The sequence below is a fragment of the Ambystoma mexicanum genome, chromosome 3q (genome assembly GCF_040938575.1).
Source record: "Ambystoma mexicanum isolate Mex_15411 chromosome 3q, UKY_AmexF1_1, whole genome shotgun sequence".
In the NCBI taxonomy this organism is placed as follows: Eukaryota; Metazoa; Chordata; class Amphibia; order Caudata; family Ambystomatidae; genus Ambystoma; species Ambystoma mexicanum.
The window spans coordinates 349502409-349526822 of NC_090926.1; positions in this window are offsets into that span (position 1 = coordinate 349502409).

The following is a 24414-nucleotide window of genomic DNA, read 5'->3' on the forward strand; positions in this document are numbered from 1 at the left end:
CCTGTGTCGTTCGTTGGCTGCCCGCTCAATTCTGTGTGACCGGCTGATGCGGAAAGCTGTGGAGATCAGCTGGCTATGCGAGCGTCTCAGCCCGGGCAGGGGCTGCCGCGAAGAAGAGGTTTGCCTGGCATCAGAGGAACGTTCCTGGGAGGGCCGCTCCGCTCTCCTGTAGCGTCGAGCGGCCACCGTGCGGAGGCCTGCGTGTTGGCCGCTCCGCTCCCCTGTAGCGTCGAGTGGCCACCGTGCGCAGGCCTGCGTGTCTGCACCTCCCCAACGCAACAAAAGTAAGTGTTCGTGGTGATTTCTTCGCTTATCCGGGGTATTTATGCGAACTTGTTTGATTAGCCCCGAACTTGTTTGATTAGCCCCGGCGTATCGTCCACTGTGTTGCCGGGCATAGACATTTGATGAAAGGCGTGTGGAGCGGACCCTGAACCAGAGTACCGTATTCCTCCTAACGGAGGGACAAGTGAGCAGTGAACTACCGTGGACTATAAAATAGAGGGGCATTCCCAATTTCAGTGAGGCGTCAGAACCCCTCATAACGACATTTGATGTCTCAAGGCAACAAGGAGATAACTGAAGGTGTTAGGGAAAAACACTTTTAGTTATCGTTAAGGAGGAAGAGCGGGACACTACTGCACGTGCACAGCCCTCAGGCAGGTAGACATCAACAATCACAAGACATCGTGATAGTGTAGCTTTGCAGTGTTAGTCCTGACTGCGTGGACAAGCGAGCTGACAAGGAAGCATTATAAAAGACATCTAAAGCGCGGAAAGTCAACAGAGCACTAGTAGTACCCAGCGCAGGGAGAATATAATAAGTACACATCAAGTGACATTTTGCAATCAGAAGATATGGCAGCTTTGCCAGGGATATCTGGTCCCCCCATTTTTATGCCTGCCCCAGGCGCGGCAAGAATTGCGTGGCCCCAATGGCGCAAGGGTTTCCTGCACTACATGAAAGCAGCCGGCGGAACGGCCTATTCCAGCAAGAGGAAGTTGGCATTATTGTTACATTTTTTGGGTTTCGAGGGCCAAAGAATTTTTGAAACTCTACCTCAACTTGCGAGTGACGGAAGCGGGGATGAATTAAATGAGTTCGAATCCGCATTAGTGAAACTGGATAAGCATTTTAACCCAAAAAGGAGCACAATTTTGGAAAGGTATAATTTCCGGATGCGCACACAAGCCCAAAGTGAATCTGTTGAGGATTATGTGACAGCGTTGCGACATCTGGCTCTTACATGCAAATTTCAAGGAAGTTTCGACAAACATATTCGTGATCAATTCATGACACATTGTCGATCTAATAAGATACGAGAGGAATTGTGGCTAAAGGATGAGCCAAGTTTAGATGAAGTATTGGACTTGGCGAAACGTGTGGAGCATTCCCTGGCATGTGTGGCCAAACTTTCCAAAACTGAAGGAGGGGAGCCCAAAGAAAGTAAACCGGAGGTGTTGTCTGTGGCCGAGGGAAAGAACAAAAAGAGAGGAAGAAACAGACAGTCAGGGAAGAGCAATCCGGAAGAAAGGAAGAGTCAAGATTATATGCAGAGATATGAGAAAAAAGAAGATAGGAAGGACGAAAGGCTATGTTATCGGTGTGCTAGTGCAACACACTTTGCATCCTCTGTTGTGTGTCCAGGGCGAAAGAGTACGTGCTCAAAATGCAAAAGGAGAGGACATTTAGCATTGTGCTGCAAGAACTACCAATTTGGACAGTCAGGCCAACGGAGGGTCCTGTATGTAAATGAGGAAGAAGATGGGAGGTCATCAGAAGACGAAGTTGTGGTGCCATTACAAAATGTTATCGTGAATACTGTTAATGTTGTTACGAATGGTGGGGACCTTGAGGATTGTGAGCGGCCTTATGCTGTGGTAACGGTGAATGGGCGTAAGGTATCAATGATGGCTGACTCAGGGTCGAAAATAACTTTAATATCCAGGGTTGCATTTGAGTGCGAAATGAAAGGGGTAGTATCTGAATTATCAGAGCCCGACATAAATCCAGGAGGGTACAACCAAGATCGTATTGATTTACTGGGTTATGTATGGAGTAGATTTGAATTCAAGGGACGCAATTGTGATGGCAAAGTGTATGTTACTAAGAAGGGGCAATCTTTGTTAGGGTGGAGAGAACAAAAGAATTTAGGGATCAAACTCGATCCCAATCACCCAGAGCAAGTGCTGCAAATTTCCGAAGTGTCCGCGAGTCACGATAGGTACATGTCGGAGTTTGGGAAAGTGTTCAATGAGAAGTTGGGAAAGGTGAGAGGGTTTCAGCACCAGATAACATTGAAAAAGAGTAGTATGCCCATCGTGGCGAAACTCAGGCCGGTGCCTCTTGCTTTGAGGGAGAATGTGAAAAAGGAATTGCAGAAGCTGTTGGAGTCAGGTGTGATTGAGAGAGCTGGGGGGGTTGAATGGGTATCCCCAGTGGTGATTGTGAAGAAAAGTTCAGGAGACATAAGGTTATGAGTTGACATGCGTGAGTTAAATAAGTGTGTGTTGGTGGACAGACATCCTCTGCCCAACATGGGTGAACTGTTGACTATGGTGGGTGGGGGAAGATATTTCTCTAAGTTAGATATGACGTCAGCTTATCATCAGGTCGAATTGGTGGAGGCGTGTAGGAAGGTTACGGCTTTTGTAACGCATGAAGGTGTTTTTCAATTTAGGAGAATGCCGTTGGGGCTGGCGTCCGCTTCATCAGTATTTCAGAAGATCATGGATTGTTTGTTGAAGGGACTGAAGGGAGTGTTCTGTTTTCAGGATGATGTATTGGTGAGTGGTGTGACAATGGAAGAACATGACAGGAATCTAAGGTTTTGAGGATATTTGAGGAGAGAGGTATTACTTTGAGAGGTGATAAATGTATGTTTGCGGTGACGAAAGTGGACTACCTAGGACATGAAGTGTCGGGGGATGGAGTTAGGCCCAAGGAAGATATGGTAAATACTATTAAGAGTATTAAGAAACCGAAAAGCAAGAATGAGCTGCGCTCTTTTCTAGGAATGACGGAATTTTATCACAAATTTGTGATAAATTATGCTGACAAAGTACAGGAGATGAGAAAGATCCTTAAGAAGGGCGCCGACTTTGTCTGGAATAGCCAGTGTGACAGGGAGTTTAGCAGGATAAAGGAAGAAATAAATATGGCCGGTCCATTAGGATGCTTTGACACAAGGAAGCTAACCATTATCACAGTAGACGCTAGTGAGAGTGGACTGGGAGCCGTGTTATCACAGAAGCAGGAAGATGGTTCTGAAGAGGTAATCGCCCATGCCTCGAGGGGTCTCAAGGGAGCGGAGTTAAGATATTCGGTACTAGAGAAGGAGGCTTTGGCATGTTTTTGGGCTGTGGAACGCTTCAGAAATTTTGTGTGGGGAGTAGAGTTTGTGTTGCGAACGGATCATAAACCCTTAAAAGCCATTTTTGAAAATAAGGGCCTTGACAAAGTCTCTCGGAGAGTGGCAGGATGGGTTACCAGGATGCAGACACATTGTTTTAGGATGGAGGTCATACCCGGGAGGGAGAATGTTTTAGCTGACAGTCTCTCAAGGATAAGGGCGGCAGGACCTGAAAGTATGGAAAGTGAGGAAATGGAGTTAGTGTTTGTCAACACTGATGGTATTGTATCCAAGCAGGAGTGGTTGGATGAAGTGGAAAGAGATGACATCATAAGGAGGGTAATCACATATGTTGAATCTACTGTATGGCCGAATAAGGCGGAATTGGCGGAAGAAGTGAAGCCATATTGGGAGGTGAAGGATGAATTATCTGTTAATGATAATATTTTGTTCAGATGGGGTAGGGCTGTGGTCCCGATAGGTTTGAGGAAGAAAGTGGTAGATCTAGCATATAGCGGTCATATTGGGGTTACCAAAACCAAAGGAGTGTTAAGAGAAGATTATTGGTGGCCGGGTTTTGACAAGGAGGTGGAAAATTGTTTGGCAAATTGTCAGTTTTGTGTTATGAGTGGAAAGGGAGTAGTGGCCAGAAAACAACCGTTAGTGGACGTCGGTCTCCCGTCCAGGATATGGTGTGATATTGCCATGGACATACTTGGTCCCGTGGAACTTGGTTATGCCCGGGGTAAGTATATTGTTTTGGTTGTGGATCTGTTTTCCAGATGGGTGGATTTTAAGATCGTGAGGGACATCACGGGTGAGTGTATGATAAAGGTTCTACAGGAAATTTTTGCAAGTGAGGGTTTGCCTGAGACTGTATTGACCGACAATGGTCCCCAGTTTATTGGAGGAAGATTCCCTAACTATTTGAGGAAGTGTGGAGTTGGTCACAAAAGAACTTCATTGTACCATCCCGAGTCAAATGGTGTGGTTGAGAGAATGAATAGGTGTGTGATGGAGAGTGTACGTATGGGAGAGGAGTGTGTTTTAGACAAGCTAGCTTTGATACAAAATAGAATGTGGGCTTTGAGGATGGCGCCGCATTCTACGACTGGTATATGCCCGTTTGAACTCATGAGGGGAAGGAAGCCATATTCTATGGCTTGTCCGCCACGGCTTGGAAGGTGTAGGGAGACCGATCTCGTTGTAGACGAAGTGAGAAGATCATTAGTGAGGAAGAAGTCAGATTGGGTCAAACGTGAAAACTTGAGGAGAGGAAAGAAGGAGTTACGTGTGGAGTGTGGTGACTGGGTCAGGATAAAGAGAGGAGTGATAAGGAGGAAGGGGGAGTCCCTTTATTCGGATCCTGTCAGAGTTGCGGCAGTCATGAAAGGGGCAGTGCGAGTTGCTGGAGGGCAAGTGTGGAATAAAGATAGAGTTGCCTCGGTGAGGAGAGGCCATATGTGAGAGCCATATGTGGGGAGATGCCCAGGAGAGGAAATTAAGGAAATGGCAACTGAGCTGCCCATGGCGCTTTGTTTTAGATCAGTTTTATGAAATGTAACCTAGTTATTGTAACATACTGAAAAGGAGTAAAGCGATCAGATGATATATATATATATAAAAAAAAAATTAAAAAAAAAGAAAGGGTGGAGATGTGTTGTAGTGCTTCTCCTTAGGGGAGGAGTCCTTTCCATATGAAAGAGTATTGTAAGAAGCCTCTAGTGTGAAGAGGCCATACATTATGATGTCATGGAATGTTGGTGCATGTTTCTTGTTTGGTTCTAGGTTTGTCAGTTGGAGGAGAGAGCTGAAGGGAAGGGAGCCCATGAGATATGGGGTCTTCTCTTCTGATTTATTAACCTAAATAAATCCATATTTCTGACTTACCTGCCTCCGCCTCATCTTCATAACAATTTCCATTTTACTCTTACGTAGAGAGTACTAGCACAGAGCTGTGTAGTCCTCTTTTTTAGGGGGTTGTGTGGAAGAGGACCAAAATGTCACAGTACACAAAAAAGGGGATTCCACAGAACAGCTACCCACATTCACAAGCACAAGGTGTGATAATCCACACTTAACACCAATTAGAGAGCTGTCATATTTTATTAAGACAGAAATGCACAAATTTAACATGCAGACAAACCACTTGTGGCCCACTTTACAAAAGCCAAAGATAACCAGGAAGACATCTTTTGGTTTGTCATTCAGATGATTCCGGCTCACTCCCGAGGAGGCGATAGAGACCTAAAACTCAGGCAATTAGAACAAAAATAGATTTTTGACTCCAACTCAGTCCAAGCAGGGTTAAATGTTGCGATCAAATGGAATTTGTTCATCCGCAAATGATACCCACAGCTGCATGTTTATCTCTTCTAACATCAATACATGCCAATAAAAAATCTCTGTCTGGGGAAAATACCCCCTTCATGATTGCCATTGTGCATTTTTTTCATACTGAGAAAATAGGCTCTTCACACCTTTAAACCAAGTTGAGCCCGCAAAGTTAATCTCAATTATTCCCAATTAAGCAGGATTTTCCATCGATGATCTGTATATTTTTCGTGACATCTTTTAAATAAAATCATTCCCTGAAGTTGACAAAATGATGTGCTGCTAAGGATTTATATGAGACAAGACCAAGTGGGCAGCTATAGTTGATAGACCCACTCTTTTGATACTCTAAAGATGGCGTTGATCATCAGACATTATTTAACAGAAGGTGTGTTGCAGTGGTTCACCCCTAAAATTACACGAGCAATTACTTTGCGTCTTTGACTTCTTGCAAGGAAGAGAAGGAAGACTTTGATGTTCTGTGGCGTACTGTTTCGAGCAATCTTGTAAGTACCTTATAATCGGAAACAGATAGAATTCCGAATTAATAAAACCGTACGTGGCTATTTTATTTACACGCACGGTCGGTTTGACGTTTCAGACAGCTGAAATTAGGCATCTCCCACTACGTGGAAGCCTGTGTTTTTGTGTGCATGTTATCAGCACGCCGCCATTCGTAACAGCATTGCTGAATACGCGGTCCTTTTCCATGGAGCGGATTCGATCAACACGTTGCCACCCAGTATAAACAACAAGATACAGGGGGTTATAACCTGAAGCGATTAAGGTATCTGTTTTTATTCCTTTTCGCATAGTTGCTTAGCTGCATGTTGAATAGCTATGTATGTTTGTTTGGAAGTGTGGCACAAAAGAAAAACAAAGTTTGGTTTAATTACCGAACAATCCCACAATGATGATACTGTTGAAAATGTGACATGATGGACTTGACACAGTAAAGAAACCATATCAAGCAATCTAAAATCACACCCATGGAGGCGCTAAACAATACTATTTATAAATGGCAAATTGTCAAATGAATTTAACAAATAACTCACTTGTTCAACATACAGTGAAGAATACATTGAAACAACATTGATTAAATTCATTGTTTCCTTTGCAATTGGTACAAAGTGCCATCCGACGATTCATTGTTATTATTGTCTTAAAAGATAAACCCTTGCAACACCTAAAAGAAATTGAAGGTTAGTGAAGATATCCACCACACCAGCAATAGAGATAGTATATTATTAGATGTTTTTATTGACATAATCACCAACAAGTGTTTGTTTTGGTTTTTAGACTTGTGACGGTTGAAGATTTCTAGACAATGCGTTGCTTTTGATCAATCTGTGCTACCATAGAGTGTCCTGAAAACGGGCTCATCAGACCATGTGAATGAGATTAAATCAATCAAATGCTTGCTCGATTAGAGACCCAGAAACAAAGCTTAGTGTCGACAAACCGGAGGGAGAATAACAAAGAGGGTTAATAGACTTTTGCCATTATATCCCTCACTTCCCTACTAACCTCACTTCTGTGATGAAAAATGTGACTCAGACATTTATTTATGTTTATCGCCATAGCCATTTAGGGCGTCCTTGATTGTCAGATAATGCACTGTTATTTTAAGTTTTTTATGCTTACATGTTGTATGTTTTGTAGATAATATTTAAAATTTAAAATTAAAAATGTGTGCATTTCTGTCTAAATAAAATATGACAGCTCTCTAAGTGGTGTTAAGTGTGAATTATCACGCCTTGTGCTTGTGAAGGTGGGTAGCTGTTCTGTGGAATCCCCTTTTTGTGTACTCTTACGTAGAGAGACAAGAGACCAATCACATGACGAATGATGGCAATAGGGACTGCATTCGGCAGGTGGAGTATGGTATGCCAAAATGTACCCTCCAGCCAGTCCCATGTCTTCCACAGTAGTCCAAAACACGCCTCAGCTGCATAGCTGATAACTGGGACTACCTTTTGATTGTAAAATTGAATAATTGGTGCCAATGAGAATTTCCCATATTGTCGCCCAATTATCTTTGCTTGGGTTATCGGGTATTTTAATTTGGTCTTCAGGTGGTCTTTCCAGTGGGATTCAGTTGCGCTTGCACTTATCATTGCTCCCAAATATTTAAATCGCTGGAGTTGCTTTCAGGTGGTTTTCTCTTATATACCATCCCAGTGACTTCGTTTTTCTAGAGGTTTTCCTTGCAAGAACAAGAATTTCAGATTTTTTCAAGTTAATTTTTAACTCATTTTGGGTTACGTAAAGTTGGAGTACATTTAGTTTCTTTTTATTTTATTTATTTACATTTGTAAAGCGCACAATCGGCCCTTAGGTATTGTGGTGTTGTTGCAGTAATCTTACTTAGTTACGAGACTAGTACAGAAAAGAAAGGACTTTGAAAACAATCATGTACAATGATGATACAAATACACATTAGAGTTACAGGTTGAAAGAAAGGGTTGGCAGTATGTCTCGTGGTTACAGTGGAACATTGTTACAGTGTAAAATAGGCTAAGTGCCATTAAAGGATTAAACAGTTTAGTTTTCAGAGCTTTACGGAAGATTGTGTATGATGCTTCATTTCGGAGTGCTCTGGGCAAGGCATTCCAGTGTTTGGGCGCTAGATGTTGGAAGCTGGAGCCACCAGCTTTGGTTCTTTTGAAGGTGGGGAAGTGCATCATGTTCAGGTGGTGTGATCGAATGGGTCTGGCAGAAGTGAGTGGAGTAATCTTTCCTGATAAATAAAGGTGGGCAGTGCGGGAGATGCACTTGTTTGTAATAGCCATGGTTTTGAAAATAATGCGCTCTGACTGGTAGCCAATGTGCATCTCTCTTTGCCTGAGACAGGTGTTCCCTTTCAGGGATGCTCAGTGTAGCTCTAAGGGCATTATTTTGAGTAACTTGCAACCTATGAAGGTTTTTAGAGGAGGTACCCAGGAGAAGAACATTACAATAGTCAAGTTTAGACCCAATTGTAGCTCTGGCTATTGCGAGGCAGTTTGTGTTTGACAAGTAAGGTTTGACTGCATTCATGATTTTTGTGGTGAAGGCTACGGAGGATGAAATTGCACTAATTTAGCGTGTCATTGACAATGAGGAGGGTTTCTTTCCAACACCACCAAATTGTCAGTGCAAAGTAGCCACCCTATCATTTGGCAGTTTACATTTGGCGAGCATGATGGGGCCGGTCGATGATGTGTCTCACGTGGGAGATGAAGAAATTAAATAGGAATGGCGCTATAGGACATCCTTGTTTTAGCCCATTGTGAGTCGGAATGGATTCAGTCAGATTACCTTCTTGGCTTAGTCTGACCTGCAATGAGGTTCCTGAGTAAAGATCTTTAATAGCTTTTAGCAAATGTGGAGGACATTCGGCCTCATGCGTTTTCTGCCATAAGTGTTCTTTGACTATACTGTCAAATGCGCTTTCAAGGTTGATGCAAGCAAGATAGATTTTGCAATCTCCTCTGATGGTCTGCATCTTCATCAGGATCATCAGTAGCAGATTGGGGCTACACCCAACACCTTTGGCAAAGCCTGTTTGACAACAGTCCAGGATCCCAGTCATGGTCGCCCAATCATTTAGTCATTTTAGCAGCACCGAGGCAAAGATTCTTCCTAGCAAATCGAGCAGGGCGATTGGGCGGTAGTTTTCTGGTTTCAACCAGTCTAGCCATGTAATAACAATTCTCATGCCTGCTTTATCAAAGCCAAAGACAAAAAGGTCAGTGTAGTCACATAATACCACTCAAGTTTCTGACTTTGCCCAAAAATGTTAGTACAATTGGCATGGCACATGCCTCGCACACAATCACAAATATACCCTTTCACCCAACAGATTCTCACGCATACACTTTCTCTCAGATTCACTCATATGCACACCAAGAACATCCACATTGCATTCTCCACAAGTGCACCACCCAGAACATTCATACACAATCACCTTCATACCCATTCACCCACCAGTCACTCACCCTTGCCTGCTACCTAGTACCACTGTATGCACCCACTCATAGACTTTGTTCATAGCATAAACACCATGTTAAAACCCACAAACGGTGGCATTCATTTACTTGTTTCACTGCTGCAGTTTTGGATCAAACTACTTTCATGTTCCATTCCAGGTTTTGGATTAAGCCAGCTGATGCATTCTAGTAGATGATTGCATTCACCTGTTGCAAGCTAGGCTACCAAGAGAGGGCGAGGACCTAATTAGAATCCTCTGTTGCAAGCTACTGAAGCCTGTGCTGGGCTTAATTGGACACAGCTGCCGCAGGCTGCAGTTCCACCATGTTGGGCTGTGGGGTGAGAAGGCTTCATAAGCTCGCTCCGAGGATTAGCAAGTGTTCTATCAACTACCTGTTCCTACTTTATCAGGTTCTTAAACCTTTCCATGCCATCTTGCTTTTGGCTACTGAATCCTATCTGCTGTAGCGGCTTTTGACCTTCCTTCCCGTTTGCTTGTTTCGCTGTGAGCACCTCCTCCTCCTGGTTCACAGACTCACCTTGTCTCTGGCAAAGCTGTTCCTCATCCCCATGTCACTTAAGTTTCATGCTGTAGTTACTAGACTTCTGTCCATCTTAAGTACCTGCTCTTTAGTGTACTACTTCTCTTGTGTGGGACTAGTGCAGAGTTTCATGAACCACGCATTTGCTGAGTTGGCTGCTGCCTCTTGTCTTGTCTATGACTACGTTTAAAGAACCATGTATTCACTAAGTTGCCAGTGTCCAACTGCCTTTCCTATTACTAATGCTTTATGTTTCATGATATTCCTAGAACGCTAGGTTTCCAAGTTTATGTGTGGCAACTTTCTTTGCCCAAGTCCGGTTCTGATTCTTGGCCCATGATTTCCTCTATGCCGGCATTCATGTGTGCCTTCTAAGTAGTGCTTGTACAGACCCTGTCTACAGTTTCAGCTCTTTGCTTCTGTCCTTTACCTATCCTGTACTTTATTATTTCTATCCACTCTGCATTTTCACCTGGATTACAAATCGGTCCACTGTTGTGTTAGCTCTGTATCTGTATACAGCGTGACCCCTGGGCTGGTCTTCGCAAAGATCAGATAAGGGAAAGACTTCTGTTGCCTTAATCAAGTTGGTTGGAGTCTCACCTGTCTCAGAATATGGTCTCCAGCTTTACCCTTACACAGAGTAAAACCATCTATCAGCATGTCCTATCCATGACATCTCAAGGTCTTTCCCTAATCTCCCTGTAGACCCCTAATCATATTCCAGTACACCCTTTATTCTGATCAATCCATGTTACCCAATATATTTGCCTGCCTTCTCTTTCTGTGTGTGTCACTTTGCTTACAGCCAGCTCCTGCCCCTACAGTTCATGCGACTACCTGTCTCTGCAAAGATCAGCCTGGTATGTACCTGGTTTCTGTTATATGCCAAGTGTTACCTCCCGAGTCACGGCAAAACTACAGTGCACTCCGACATATCCATTGCCCTCTGGGCTCCTGACATACACCTTCTGTCACATGGGCACCTGAACATTCCCACTCCACATTCTCTACATGCGCATCCACACAGAACATTCATACATAATCACATTCATACCCATTCTCCCACCACTCACCCACACACCTCTCACATTCGCTCACACCACATGTGCACCCAGAATATTCACACTGCATTCTCCTCATCTGCACTCACCCAGGACATTTACAATCATATTCATACCCGTTCACCATCCAGTCACTCACCCTTACACCTTCTCTCACATTCACTCACACCACATATGCACCCAGAACATTCACACTGCTTTCTCCACATAGGCACCCACCCAAAACCTTCACACAATTAGAATGCCTATGTTGTGAATGTTCTGGATGGGTGCCCATGTGGAGAATGCAGGGTGAATGTTCTGGCTGCATGTGTGGTGTGAGTGAATGTGAGAGAAGGTGTAAGGGTGAGTGACTGGTGGGTGAATTTCATCAACCAGTCACTCACCCGTACACCCCTCACATTCACCCACACATGTACCCAGAATATTCACACTACTTTTCACACATACACCCACAAAGAACATTCACCCCACACTCACTGCATTTCATTCATACGGCATGCATACTCACACCCATACATAGACACCATTCACATGCATGCAAACATGTATATGTACATAAACATCCGATATGCATGCACGCATAATAAACACTGCATAAGCAAAAACATGTATTCTATCCAGTTTCCTTCCCAGCTTCGGACCACCAATGCTCAGTCTTCACTCGGCCTCTGTATCCAGTGCTTCCACACAGGGAGGAACCAGGAAGCAGGGAGAGCTTCCTGGTTCCTGTCCGACATGCATTCGGGAGACTGAGGCAGAGCACCTCCTTCCTACACCAGCAGCCTGGCAAGTCACACTCTGCTCCCGCCCAGCCCTCACCCTGACAAAGTGAGGGCTGATGCACCATCCCTAGACACACACCGTTGTGGCCCCAAAACCACAGCCCCCCCCCCCAATTCACCAGTGTAAGTGACAAAGGTCACTTTCCCTGGCAAAATTGGGGCACAACATATGCACCTATTTAACATGATCAAAGGCAGAAATAGGCATGGGCTGTGGCCATTGGTGGCACATGGAGAGTGCCTGCATCACTCTTATAGAGACTGTAATCTTTCCTAGAGATGCTTTATTGGGAACGCATTCCCAACTAACTGGCAATTAGGGATAGTATGACACCAGGTTCAGGATGAAACATAGGAAACAATCCAATGAAGCGTGACGAGGACCAATCTGTTTGTCTAAGCACCAGTGACAGAAGAGGAGCCATTTGCTTCTGTACAGTGCCCATGTAGAGAGTTTGTGCGCTGCCGGGATGATGCGCATATTATCATCAGATAGGTTGAACTGTGCTAGTGACCCAATTTCAGGAACCATGCTGGCAAGCAGAGAGGTTGTGGGGGGGGAGGCCAAACTTGATCATTCTGGTGGATGAGATTGAGAATCTCAGGCAACTGGATTGCTGAAAAGACTGACTGTCTTTAGCTCCGAGAACCAGAAAACTGGCTGGCTACCAGGGTGCTATAAAGATCAGCATGCAGTTGTGCACCTCCCACAGCTTCAGCACAGTGAAATGAATCAAGGGGAGGAAAGGCGAACACCAACATTCTGTCCCAGGAAATCTATGGTACATTGCTTAGGGAGCCTATACCCTGCCCCTCTCTGGAGGCATAAAGTGGAAGTTTCCTGTTGGAGGGTGTTGCAAAGAGGTCTACAGTCGAGGTCCCACACTCAGAAAAGATCTGGTAGGGAACTTGAAGGTTTAACACCCACTCGTGATTTGCCATAGAAAAGGCGACTGAGGGAATCAGCTGCTGTGTTCTGCTGGCCAGGAATATGCACCGCTTGCAGCCAAATTCTCGTTTGCACCACCCATTTCCATATCAGATTTGTTCCCCCTTGCTTGTTCATGTAAAACATTACAACTTAGTGGTCTGTCCAGATTCAAACTATTTTGAAAAGCCTTCAAGGCTAGTACTAGCAGTTCAAGGCAGCTGATGCGATGTTCCTTGTCCAAGGACAACCACAGATCATACACTTTCAAGTGACCTAGTGCCACTCCCCAGCCAAGCAGCGAGGAATCAGTTGAGGAGACAGATCCATAAAGAGACTTACCCTCCAAAAGGTTGGTGAAATTTGACCACCAGCAGAGGTCGGGAGTCATCTCCAGGGACACCAAGATCAACTTTGCCTGGGTCTGTCGCCCGAGACCAGCTTTGACCGAGCATCATTTGTGTACGTCTCATCTTTAACCCTGCTAGAGAAAGGGCTGAGACGCAGGATGCCATTAGGTCCAGAAGCCTCTGGTACAACCATGCTAACTTGTGGGTGGTGTTCATAAATAGGGAACATGTATACACTATGTCCCTCATCCTATCGTTTGTTAGAAAGACTTTGGCACTGACTGTGTTCCATGGAAAACCAAGAAAATCATCCCATGCGAGACCGTCATTGAAGCCATCCTCCAGTTCACGGACAATCCCAGTTCAAAGAGAAGCCAAAGTAACTAATGCATTTGAGAAGCTACTTTCTTTTTTTTTTTAAAACTTTTTTTATTAAACAGCTCGGCAGCAGAACACAGGCAACAATACACAGGGTAAGCACAAGGTAGGAACAGTTAAACCAGTACAGGCATACAGACAGTGCATCTAGCATTAACATTTTCCATCAAGGATGTATACAGTGTAAACGCAGTATAAGAGAGCCCTTGGCTCAGGATGGATCACCCGCATGAGTGGGTGTAGAAGTTGGGAAAGTTGTAACAGGTGTTGCATTTAAATCTGACACATAGGAGCAAAACTGTATCCAGACATCCCTAGGCCTCGGGTGGGCTGGTTGTAGACAGGTCCACGCTTCCTCAGTGTCTGAGGCCCATGTGAGAGCCCTGAGCCATTGCGCATGCGTGGGGGGTGCGGGGCGAAGCCAGCAAAGCAGAATGGCTCGTACCGCAAGGAGCATGCAAAGGCCGTCCAGTTTCTTGGAATTTCGAGGTAGCTCTGGAAAACCATGAAATAGGCCCTTCATTGGTGAGGGGTCGATAGATTGATCAAGTATAGCAGATACAGTTGTGAACATCGTCTCCCAAAATTGGGAGAGGCGGGGGCAGTCCCAGATCATGTGCATATAGTCGGCGCCATCCTGCCCACACCTGGGGCATCTTGGGGAGTGATCACTAAGCATACGATGCAACCTGCTCGGGGTATAATGAAACCTATGCAACACCTTTAGTTGAATCAATTTAAAACGGGAATTGAAAGATACCTGGTGTATACGGGCGCACCTGTGAGTCCAGCGCTCGTCCGTCACCTCCACCCCGAGGTCCTCCTCTCACGGCCGCCTCAGCCCAGTGAATTTCAGAGTGGTTCTGGATTGCATCATTGTGTATAGCCTAGATATTTTCCCTCTGGTAGGTGCGGGGGAAGTCAGTTCCTCGATAGCGGGATCATCCGGTGGCATTGCTGGAAACATGGGGTAATTTCTTTTAAGGGTTTTACGTAGAGCTGAATACTGAAGCCATGCACTCGGACCACCCCTCAAGGGCAGCGGCAGGTCAGGCCACTCAACAAAGCTACCCTGCTCGAATACGTCACGGAGCAACTCGTATCCCGCCTCAGCCCATCTGCGTGTAGTCGACGGCGGTACTCGTGGGATCCCGGGGAGAAAGTTCCACAGTGAGAGATTGCCATGAAATGGATGAGGAGTATCTAGCAATTTCCACGTTTTTGTTAGCGCCAGGGAGGTGCAAGCCACCGGATTCAGTGTATCCCGTGCAAAAGGAATGGGCTGTATCACCAGAGAACGGATGTCTCGGTCGCTGACCGCCAGCCTTTCAAGTTTAACATGTGGAAGAGGGTCTGCTGTGTTAAACCAGTAGGACGTGTATTGGATTTGAGAGACCAACCAGTATTTAAGAAAATCGGGGGCCCCAAAGCCGCCGTCAGCCATCGGGGTGGACAAGATCCCGAGCTTGAGCCTGACTGCGCCCGAATGCCACAGAAAAGAGTTGATGCTCCGTGTAAATGCTTGGAAGAAACCCTCGCCCGGCCACAGGGGGACGTTGGTGAACCTGTATAGTAGTTGGGGTAATACTATCATTTTAAATAACCCTATTCTACCCGCCAGTGAGATCGGCAATTTGCTCCATACCAAAGTCTTAGTCGCCAGATGCGCAAGGTAGTTTTGGTAGTTCTCCTCGAGGGTCGTCTCAAACTGACGTGTTATTTCAATCCCCAGATATGTGAACTTCGACTGCGCCCACAAGAACCCCATGGTGTCAGGGGCGGGAAGGGTGCATTCCGTGAGCGGAAAGAGCGTAGATTTTGTGCAGTTCACCTTGAGGCCTGAGATGTACCCGAAGTGGATAACATCTTTCAATATTGGAGGTAAATTAGTGGAGGGGGACCGCACAAGAAGGAGTGCATCATCAGCGTAGAGGGATACAATATCGGCTTGACCCGCCGAGCGAAGCCCTCTGTGCGAGTGAAGTTGTCGAAGCATGTCGGCAAAAGGTTCTAACGCTAAAGCGAAGATCAGAGGAGAGAACAGACAGCCCTGTCTCGTTCCCCTGGCAATATTAAAGAATGGGGAGCATCTGTCTTCCGTGCGGACACAGGCCACAGGCCCTGAGTAAAGTACCTTGACCCAGGAGCGAAAAGCCGTCCCGAATTTGCATTGTTCGAGCACCCGCCAGAGGTATCTCCAAGAAACTGAATCGAACCCCTTCTGCATGTCGAGGGTTGCGGCGACCACCTGCACATTGGGGCTGATCCTGTTAATTATATTAAAGAGCCGTCTAATGTTCAGAGCGGTGGAGCGGCCTGGAATGAACCCCGCCTGGTCCGGGTGTATGATGGATGGCATACAGGGGGCAAGCCTGGTCGCTAACATTTTGGCATAAATGTTTGTGTCACAGTTTATGAGGGAAAGTGGGCGATATGAGCTGCACTGGGTGGCAGGTTTACCAGGTTTAAGCAGTACCGTAATTGTGGCTTCGCGGAGTGATGAGGGGAGTGTACCTGCCTCTACCGATTCCTCCCAGAGAGCTATTAGGTGAGGGAGTAAGAGAGTCTTATAACATTTATAGAATTCAACTGGGATGCCATCAGAGCCGGGGGCCTTCCCCGAGGAGAGAGAGTCTATGGCCTCCGTAAACTCTTCCGGGGTGAGTGGAGAATCAAGGGAACCAGCGGTCTCGGGAGAGAGGACCGTTAGGGGGAGAGCCGTAAGATAGGAGTCCACCTCCGCCTCCTTGGCCTCGTCCGAATTGGAGTATAGGGCTTCGTAAAAGGCGAAGAACTCTGAGTTGATGGCCTGTGATGTGGTGGCTAAGGAGCCATCCAAACGAACAATCCCAGGTATATGTGGAGCACCCAGCTCATGACGGACGAGTCCAGCAAGGAAGCGGCCAGGACGCTCGCCCTCTCCGTATCTCCTCGCCAGGCCGGGGCTATCTAGGAATTTTTGTTCCCGTTCCGCCAGGGAGCGAAAAACGTCCAGCTCCACTCCTATAACTGCAAGGGTCGCAGGGGTTGAGGACCGCGAGCACTGGGCCTCCAGGGTCGACAGTTTGGTTTCGCTGACAGCGATATCCCTTCGAATTGTTCTAAGTATGCCACTCTCTTTGGACAGTGCTATGCCCCTAATAAATGCCTTAAAGGCCTCCCATAGGGTGGCCTGGGAGGACATCGAGTCCTTGTTTATTTCGAAATACTCCTCAATGGCTACCTCGAGCTCCGATCTGAACAGAGGGTCAAGGAGAGAATGGGGTTTCATCAACCAGCGTCTGGTGCGGTCACCGTCCAGTCCCCAACCCATGGTGATGGTCACCGGGGAGTGGTCAGATAGGGTCCTAGGGAGGATTGTTAATTGTACCACATTTTTGATCAATACATCAGAGATTACCCACCTATCAATTCGGGAATAGGAATCATGGACTGAAGAGTAAAAGGAATAGACACGGGAATCAGGGTAGAGTAGTCTCCATGCGTCTACAACCGCAAGGCGGGGGAGGGACGACAGTGTAGCATAGGCTGCCCTGGTAAGTTTGCGGGGCCTGGACCCAGATCTGTCAAGGTCTGTATCAAAAATGGTGTTGAAGTCCCCAGCCCAGAGGATAGGAACCAAAGGGAAACCATCTAGGAGGGATGCGAGGTGTGTGAAGAACTCCGGGTCGTCTATGTTGGGGCCATAGATGTTCAGCAAGATCACCTCCCTATTCTGGAGTGTAGCATGAAGTAGTACATATCTACCCTGGGGGTCTATTTGTGAGGAAATGAGTGTAAATTTAAGACTCTTATGAATAATAGTCATAACCCCACGACTTTGAGTAGAAAAGTTGGTGAAGTATCTCTGGGGGCCCCAGGATCTGGTAAATCTCAAGCAATGTTCAGAACGCGCATGTGTCTCTTGTAAGAAAAGGATCTTGGATCCATGCCGCTCCACTTGCAGCTGTATCTGTCTCATTTTTTAAAAATTGCCCAGTCCCCTCACATTCCAGCTCATGAAGGTTAGATTGTTCTCCGTCAGAGGAGCGGTGATGCTCATATCGCCGGGATAATAATGTCCAGTGGGCCGATGTAGCGGCCCTGTAGCCTCATTAACACTGCATTACCCTGCGGTCCAACCTCGCTGCCAGCGGCAAACTTTTTTATAACAAAACACCCATCACAACCCACCCCCACCACATCCCTCCCCCAACAAGAGGAATGACAACCCCAAAGCCCCTAACCAAATCCAAACCAGTGGCATCAACGCCAGGGGGCCTGTGGGCCGGAATGATGACGCCGCTCCGGGCCTGTGGCAGATCCAGCGAGAACATGGTGCCTACAATGATGCTTCAGACGTGACTTGACAACTTTAATTGGCACAATTTACCTTGGCACAGTCATGCAGAGTAATCCAACTGACAATTGTTGAGAGGTACAAGTGTGGTATATTTTTGGCGTCAGGGGAAAGCCGGTGTCGGCGCCTCCCCAGCGGGCACGCCGAGTAGTTGTAGAAGAATGGCTGGGGAGGAAGGTCAACCTGGGAAATGATCGTCGATAAACCTGGAGGCCTCCTCCGGAATCGTGAAGAATGATACCTGATTGTTGTGCTCCACTCGTAGCTTAGCGGGGTATAACATGGAGTATTTGACTCAGTGATCCCTAAACCTTCATTTCACAGCCAAGAAAGTCTTGCGCTCCCACTGGACAGCCACCGAGAAGTTCACCTTTGAGTCTTGCGGCTCATCGCAGAGGGCATCGCAGTCTCGGAAGTTAAGGACACGAGCTATAATGGGTCGCGGGGGTGCACCCGGCTTGGGTTTAGGCGTCAGGTGTGCACGCTCTATAGCAAACTGCGGAGAGAGCTTCGGTGAATCCAGAAGCGACAGTAATGTGCGTTACACAAAGTCTTCCATCGGCTCTCCGATGCCACTCTCAGGGACCCCAATGATACGGAGGTTGTTACGCCTCGAGCGAGATTCCAAGTCCTCATTTTTCTTCTCCACCTCAAGGACGCGGTTGGATAGAGCCGTGACCTCCGAACGCAGCGCCCCCAGACCGTCCTCGGCAGAGCTCACCCTGGTTTCGACCTCCAACACTCGACAGTCAGTCCTCTCAATGTGGGCCTTGATAGAGGAGATAGTGCCATTCATGTCATCTAACTTTGAGTGGAGCGTGGTAAAACCCTCACGGATAAAGTCCATCATGTTCTGAGATTCCGAGGCAGCAACGGATGAGGTAGTGGTAGGGGCCTGCTCGGAGACCTGCTCAGCAGGGCCGACCGGAGTCTTCATGAACATGTTTATGGAGCTCTGTTTTTTCCCAGTACCTTTAGTCATTGTGGCGGTGATTTGACTCAGGAGAGAATAGGGAGAGCCGATGGTGTCCCTCGTCTCCACGGACAGGATCAACGAGGTACAGCCCCCAGGGGATCCAGGCCTCAACGGCAGAGGCTGACAGGGTACAACCCAAGCAGCTCCGGGGAGCCCGAAGTCAGGCGCCCTGGAAGGAGAAGAAGCGGGGCAAGGCAAATCTTCAGGTGTCCCAAGGTGTCTGGCGCGGGGCAGCCGGGCTGGATAAAGTGGACCACGGGGTATCCTAGCAGGCCACGGCCAGGCCGCCAGGGGTCCGGGCCCCTCCAAGTGCAGACAAGAATCTAGTGCGGTCTGCGAGAGGGTCACAGCACGTCGCTCGGCGGGAGTAGGTCGTCCTCAATCGGGTGCGGATGGTTGGTGACCCCCGCGGGGCATCGCATCAATTTGTCCCCCTCTCCGCTTCAGGACGGCCAGGGGTTAGCAGCATCCCCAACCCCCACGTACCTTACGGGCGCTAAGGGTCCGGAAACCCAGTCCACGACAGCGGGGGAGCGCAGCACCCGGCGTCGGTTGGTGTGCCGCAGCTCTACCCCGGGCGCTGGAATCTCATTGAAGGGGGGGGCCCAGCGAGGGAGATAGCAGGATGAAGGCCGATATAGGAGTCGATGAGGGCCTGAGTAGAAGCCGCCCAGCTTGGGCGCGGGTCCAGCATGTGAGTGGTTACAGTTCTAGTATCTGCGATGCTCCGCGCCGGCGCCGTACGGCTCAAGCAATCTCGTGGTTCGCTCCCGGTCGTCGACTCAGAGGTGTTCCACCGCCACACGGGCCTCCACAGGGGTGGTGGGGTTTTACGGTACCAAGGGCCTGGACCGTCTGACTCTCCCCGAGTGCCGGATTTTGGCACGCAGATTTGCGAGCGATGGGGGATGGTCGCGGCAGTTCCCGATTACCGGGTTACTGGCGCCGATTTTCTTCGGGATTCGGACCAGTTGGTCCCTGGCCCAGCAGTTCGTGAATCGTAGCAGTCTGGTACAAGTTGTAGATCGTAAATGCCCAAGATCAGGATCGAGCGATCTGCCTGCCGCGAAGCTCACGTTTCAGGCAGCCATCTTGTTCGGCGCACAACAGCGCCCCCTCGAGAAGCTACTTTCTAAGAAAAGTGACTCCAGATATTGATAGACATGGACTCTACGAAACCTGATATATGCTCTCACAGCCATCATCTTTGTGAAGATATTATGTGTTACCAGTGTGTGGCTGCTTCTACCACACTTTCTGGCTTCAGCCAAATAATTATTTTGAATGAAAAGGCCTGATCTTTTCCTGTACATGCTCCTCACAGTACACCTGTCTGCAGGGTAGGAGGTTTAGGAGTCGGAATGCCTAAATACGACATTAGATCAACCACCCTATCATTAAACGCCTTGTGGGGTACATTTACCAGCCCAGCAGAATTCCCCTGCACCACCAAACTGCATTTTCAGCAGTTACAGGAAGAATGGCTGCACTGGCTCTGCTGAGCACTATTCCCTTGCATTAACACTGCGTTTTGCAGTTACAAAAATAATGGCTGAGCTGTCTTTGCCGAGCACATATGCGGCGAAATGAAACCTGGAACACCACGAGAATGGCTGCAAATGTTTTCTTCATGTGCACCAAAGAAAATAATTCAGAGGCAGCACTGCTATGCTACTAGCTCAAAACCTCGCACTGAAAAAGAAAATGTTCTGCGTTTAAAAATGACTGCGCACGGATACCCTTTCCATCTTTTCAACATTACACAGTTTGGTTCCAGCAAAACACATCCATGTTCATCCATATTCAGGTTGTACACCAGCAAATGGGGGCCTTCCTCCCTGAAAGGCATTATGTGTCCAGGAAAATCTGCAAAATAGCAGAGGAATTCACTCCAGGCCATACAGCGAACGTTTTACTTTTGCAACAATCTAACACAGTCCAAACTCTTCATGAAAAGCTCTCTCTCCTTTTGCTGGATGTCAGTTTCAAAGAACCCTTGTGTTGAACAGATTTCTGTGTACTAGAAATTGACTAGGGCTATATATAACATTCAGAATAAAGATGCAAGGAAAAACCACATTTGTAAAGTGACATCCAAGAAAAATTAACCCATGTGTAAAAGGGTGTTTTTGTCTGTTTTTGTCAAACAAGAAAATGCCTTTTGAAAGTGAAATGTTAAAATGAGGCCCTGTGCTTCCATAGATGTGTGATGGGAGAGGGGATTTTTCTTTAAAATATACATATTTAGGCCCAAAAAGACTTTATTTCTGTGACAAAGTATGAAATAAATGTGCACGTTTGAAAACAGCAGAACAAAGGGGCCTGGGCAGGAAATCCAAAGGCGCTAAACCTTCCTGGGACAGGAATCTCCCTCACAAACTATGAATTTGCCTTGGTGGAGAATCTACCAACCTCGTCAGACAGAGTGACAATGCTACAGCATGAGACAATGGACTGCCCTAGCACACAGGTGTGAATTCATGGTGACACCTCCCCTCAACTCAAACTGAAGGACTTCAAAGGCGAATCCATGGCAACCCTGGCCAAAGCTGACCAGAGCCTGATATTTGGCTGGTGGTTGGAAAGGCTGCCCATATTTGGAAAACAAAGCCAACACAGTTGATTTCAGAGACTGTTTAGATTAGGACATTTATTTCAGTAGTGAAAAGACATATTAATGTGAAATTATGACCGTTTAAATTTTATTTTTGCACCATTAAAATAAGACATTGTAGCTTTTTCTAGCATGTGAGGGACGCAAACGCCAGAAAAATGTAATTTCTGGGAAAAGCATACGTGGTACAGGTTTTGAACTTAAATGCAAATGTGTCTGATACTGTTAGGCTTATGTATATCCATTTGCAGGATGTTTGATAAAATATTTTCTGTGTAAATTGTGAAAGATTGCCAGAATGACTAAACAGCATCGCATCGTCTTGGGATTTGTAAAATATGGAATCTGCCTTTATAATTTTTCTGATGATGTCATTTGTAAAAATGAGTGTTTTGTTCCATAACTGATTTTGGCAAAAGTAACTTTGGTAGAACAAAGCACATTGTAAAAGACACTCACCATAAAATTGAGTAACTCCCTTCAGTCCAATCTGCTTACAGGGAGGCAGCGACTTCCATAGGCTGACCTATACGATTTAGAGGTATGTGTAGCTTAGTTCGGCCAACATAGTAAAAATCCTCTGTCATCCAGCCTATAAAGGGGGAGACATTCAAAGCTCAGGACTTTCAAAAATCCAAGATTCAAAAATCTAACTCAACATCCAGAGATCCAGACATTACACATTCACCCTGCAAGATTCAGGTGCCGGGCCAGGGGTAGTTGAGAGCAGATCCAGGCAGAACCTCTTACCCAGGCTAAACCTCTAATCCAGAATTAAACCCCACAAAAATCGTAATAATTCAGGGAGAAAGGCGGTGGAACCTTTTTTGGGATTATCCAGAGATCAGACCGGCTTTTTCCCTGCTCCATGTTTTGCCCCGCTGATGCACGTCACTGTCTACAGTGACCAGACTAGTCCCAGCTGTCCAATCCAGGAGAGCCGCCGCTGCACATTGACCAGACCCCTGTTGTCATGATGCCTACCTCCAAGGAGCCAGGTCCGACCCAGCAACCCCAGAGGCAGGCATCATTCCCCCCAGGGAAGTGCCAGCGGGCCCAAGCTGGGGCCCTTTGGACACAGTCCTGGCGCCATAGGTGCTAGGCTCATGTTGGACCCCTGTGCTGGCGCCTTAGGCACCAGGCTCATAAAGCTAGACATGTGTTAAAGTGTTTTAATGTGCACTTACCTGATCCAGACCATGCTGCTACATCCAGGCCCCCTTGAGGCCTGAATGGAACTACTTTACCTGTGGGACTACTTTCCACCTGGGTGTGGTCGGGGAAGGATACATACCTGATCGGGGAAAGGATACATACCTGGAACTTCTTCCAAAGCTATTTAAACCACGCCCGATCAGCAACTCACGCTTCGCGTTGTTCTGCTCCTCGCAGCTGGACGCTCACCGTGTCAGCTCCTGCATCTGGACTTCAGCCACGCCTGTCAGCATCCTGGGTCACCTGCAAGGGGAGATAAGAGAGAATTGGAGAGAAAGAAGACCTTACCTGCTAAAGCTGCATCACGGAGACATCACACAGACGATCCTGAAAGGGAAGACATCATTTTTAAAAGCATTTCGCTTCGATCACTGCAGCGCTGCATTTCACTCACCTTTCCTGGGCACCTCCATCTTCAGCAGCGATCATCCGGATCCGCAGCCACTTCCCAGAGCCTAGAGAGAAAAAGACAAGAACACAAGGTGAGAGAAGGAAGGGAATAGGAAAAGCTCAGTTTCCTTCTAAGACTTACCTGTTGGGTCATTCCCATTTCATTTCGGGTCCTGCCGCTTCCTGGCATTCCGGACCCCGGCCCCTATGGGGAAAAAAGACAAAGACATTGAATGAGCGAATGCAAAGACATTACCCGAACGCTCATCCAGAACTTACCTGTCATTTACTGGAACTGCACGTTTCACTTCGGGTCGGCGCCATATCTCCGGCATTCCGAACCCCGGCCCCTAAGGGGAAAAAGACATAAGCGTTAGCGCTTGCTGCAATAAGACAATGAACATTATTATTAGGCTTGAACTTTTGAACTTGCTACAGAACTCTTACAGCGCCTTACCTGAATAGTCAAGCTTATTTGAATTCCTATCAAACCTCAATCCAGTGAAGTAACTGGGTTTCAACGCGCCCCTGCATCAGAAGCAGGATGGAGAACTCATCCTTCCAGACCCTAAGGTGAGACTTCACGGGGAATCGTGGAAGGGTATCGTGAAAGGTTGGAAGGGAGTGGGAGGCTTGAGCATTATTCCGTCAGTAGGTAATACTCCCTTTTCACGCACAGGGGAATATTCCTGCGAGCCAGAGAAGCCAGAGTAGAGGGGCCCTACCTGTCCATCCTCAGAGTCCTGCGCTTCACCATTGAAGAAGCATCAGCATTCGAAGCCAGACCTGCGCCTCCGTGGGAATCAGGTGAGCGTGAAGAACGCGAAGCCTACCCACAATTTCCCACCTGGGCGCTATGGAGACTTCCGAGACAGATCAGCTGGCCCAGCTTTTGGGGGAATTACGGGCAGAAGTGCACTCAGCCCGCCAGGAGACTAACGCTCTCAAAAGAGAACTGATCCTATCCAAGGAAAGAACAGATGACCTGGCCAAAAGGTTATTGCAGGCCCAGGCAGGGCACACTCCTTTACCTAATTCCGGAGGTACTTCCACATCAATGGGTTTGAATAACCCGGTACAAATCAATCTACCTGGACACATGCCTTTGGCCCCGCCTGAACGTTTTGCGGGGGATCCCAAGAAATATGCCGTCTTTATGAACCAATGTCGTTTA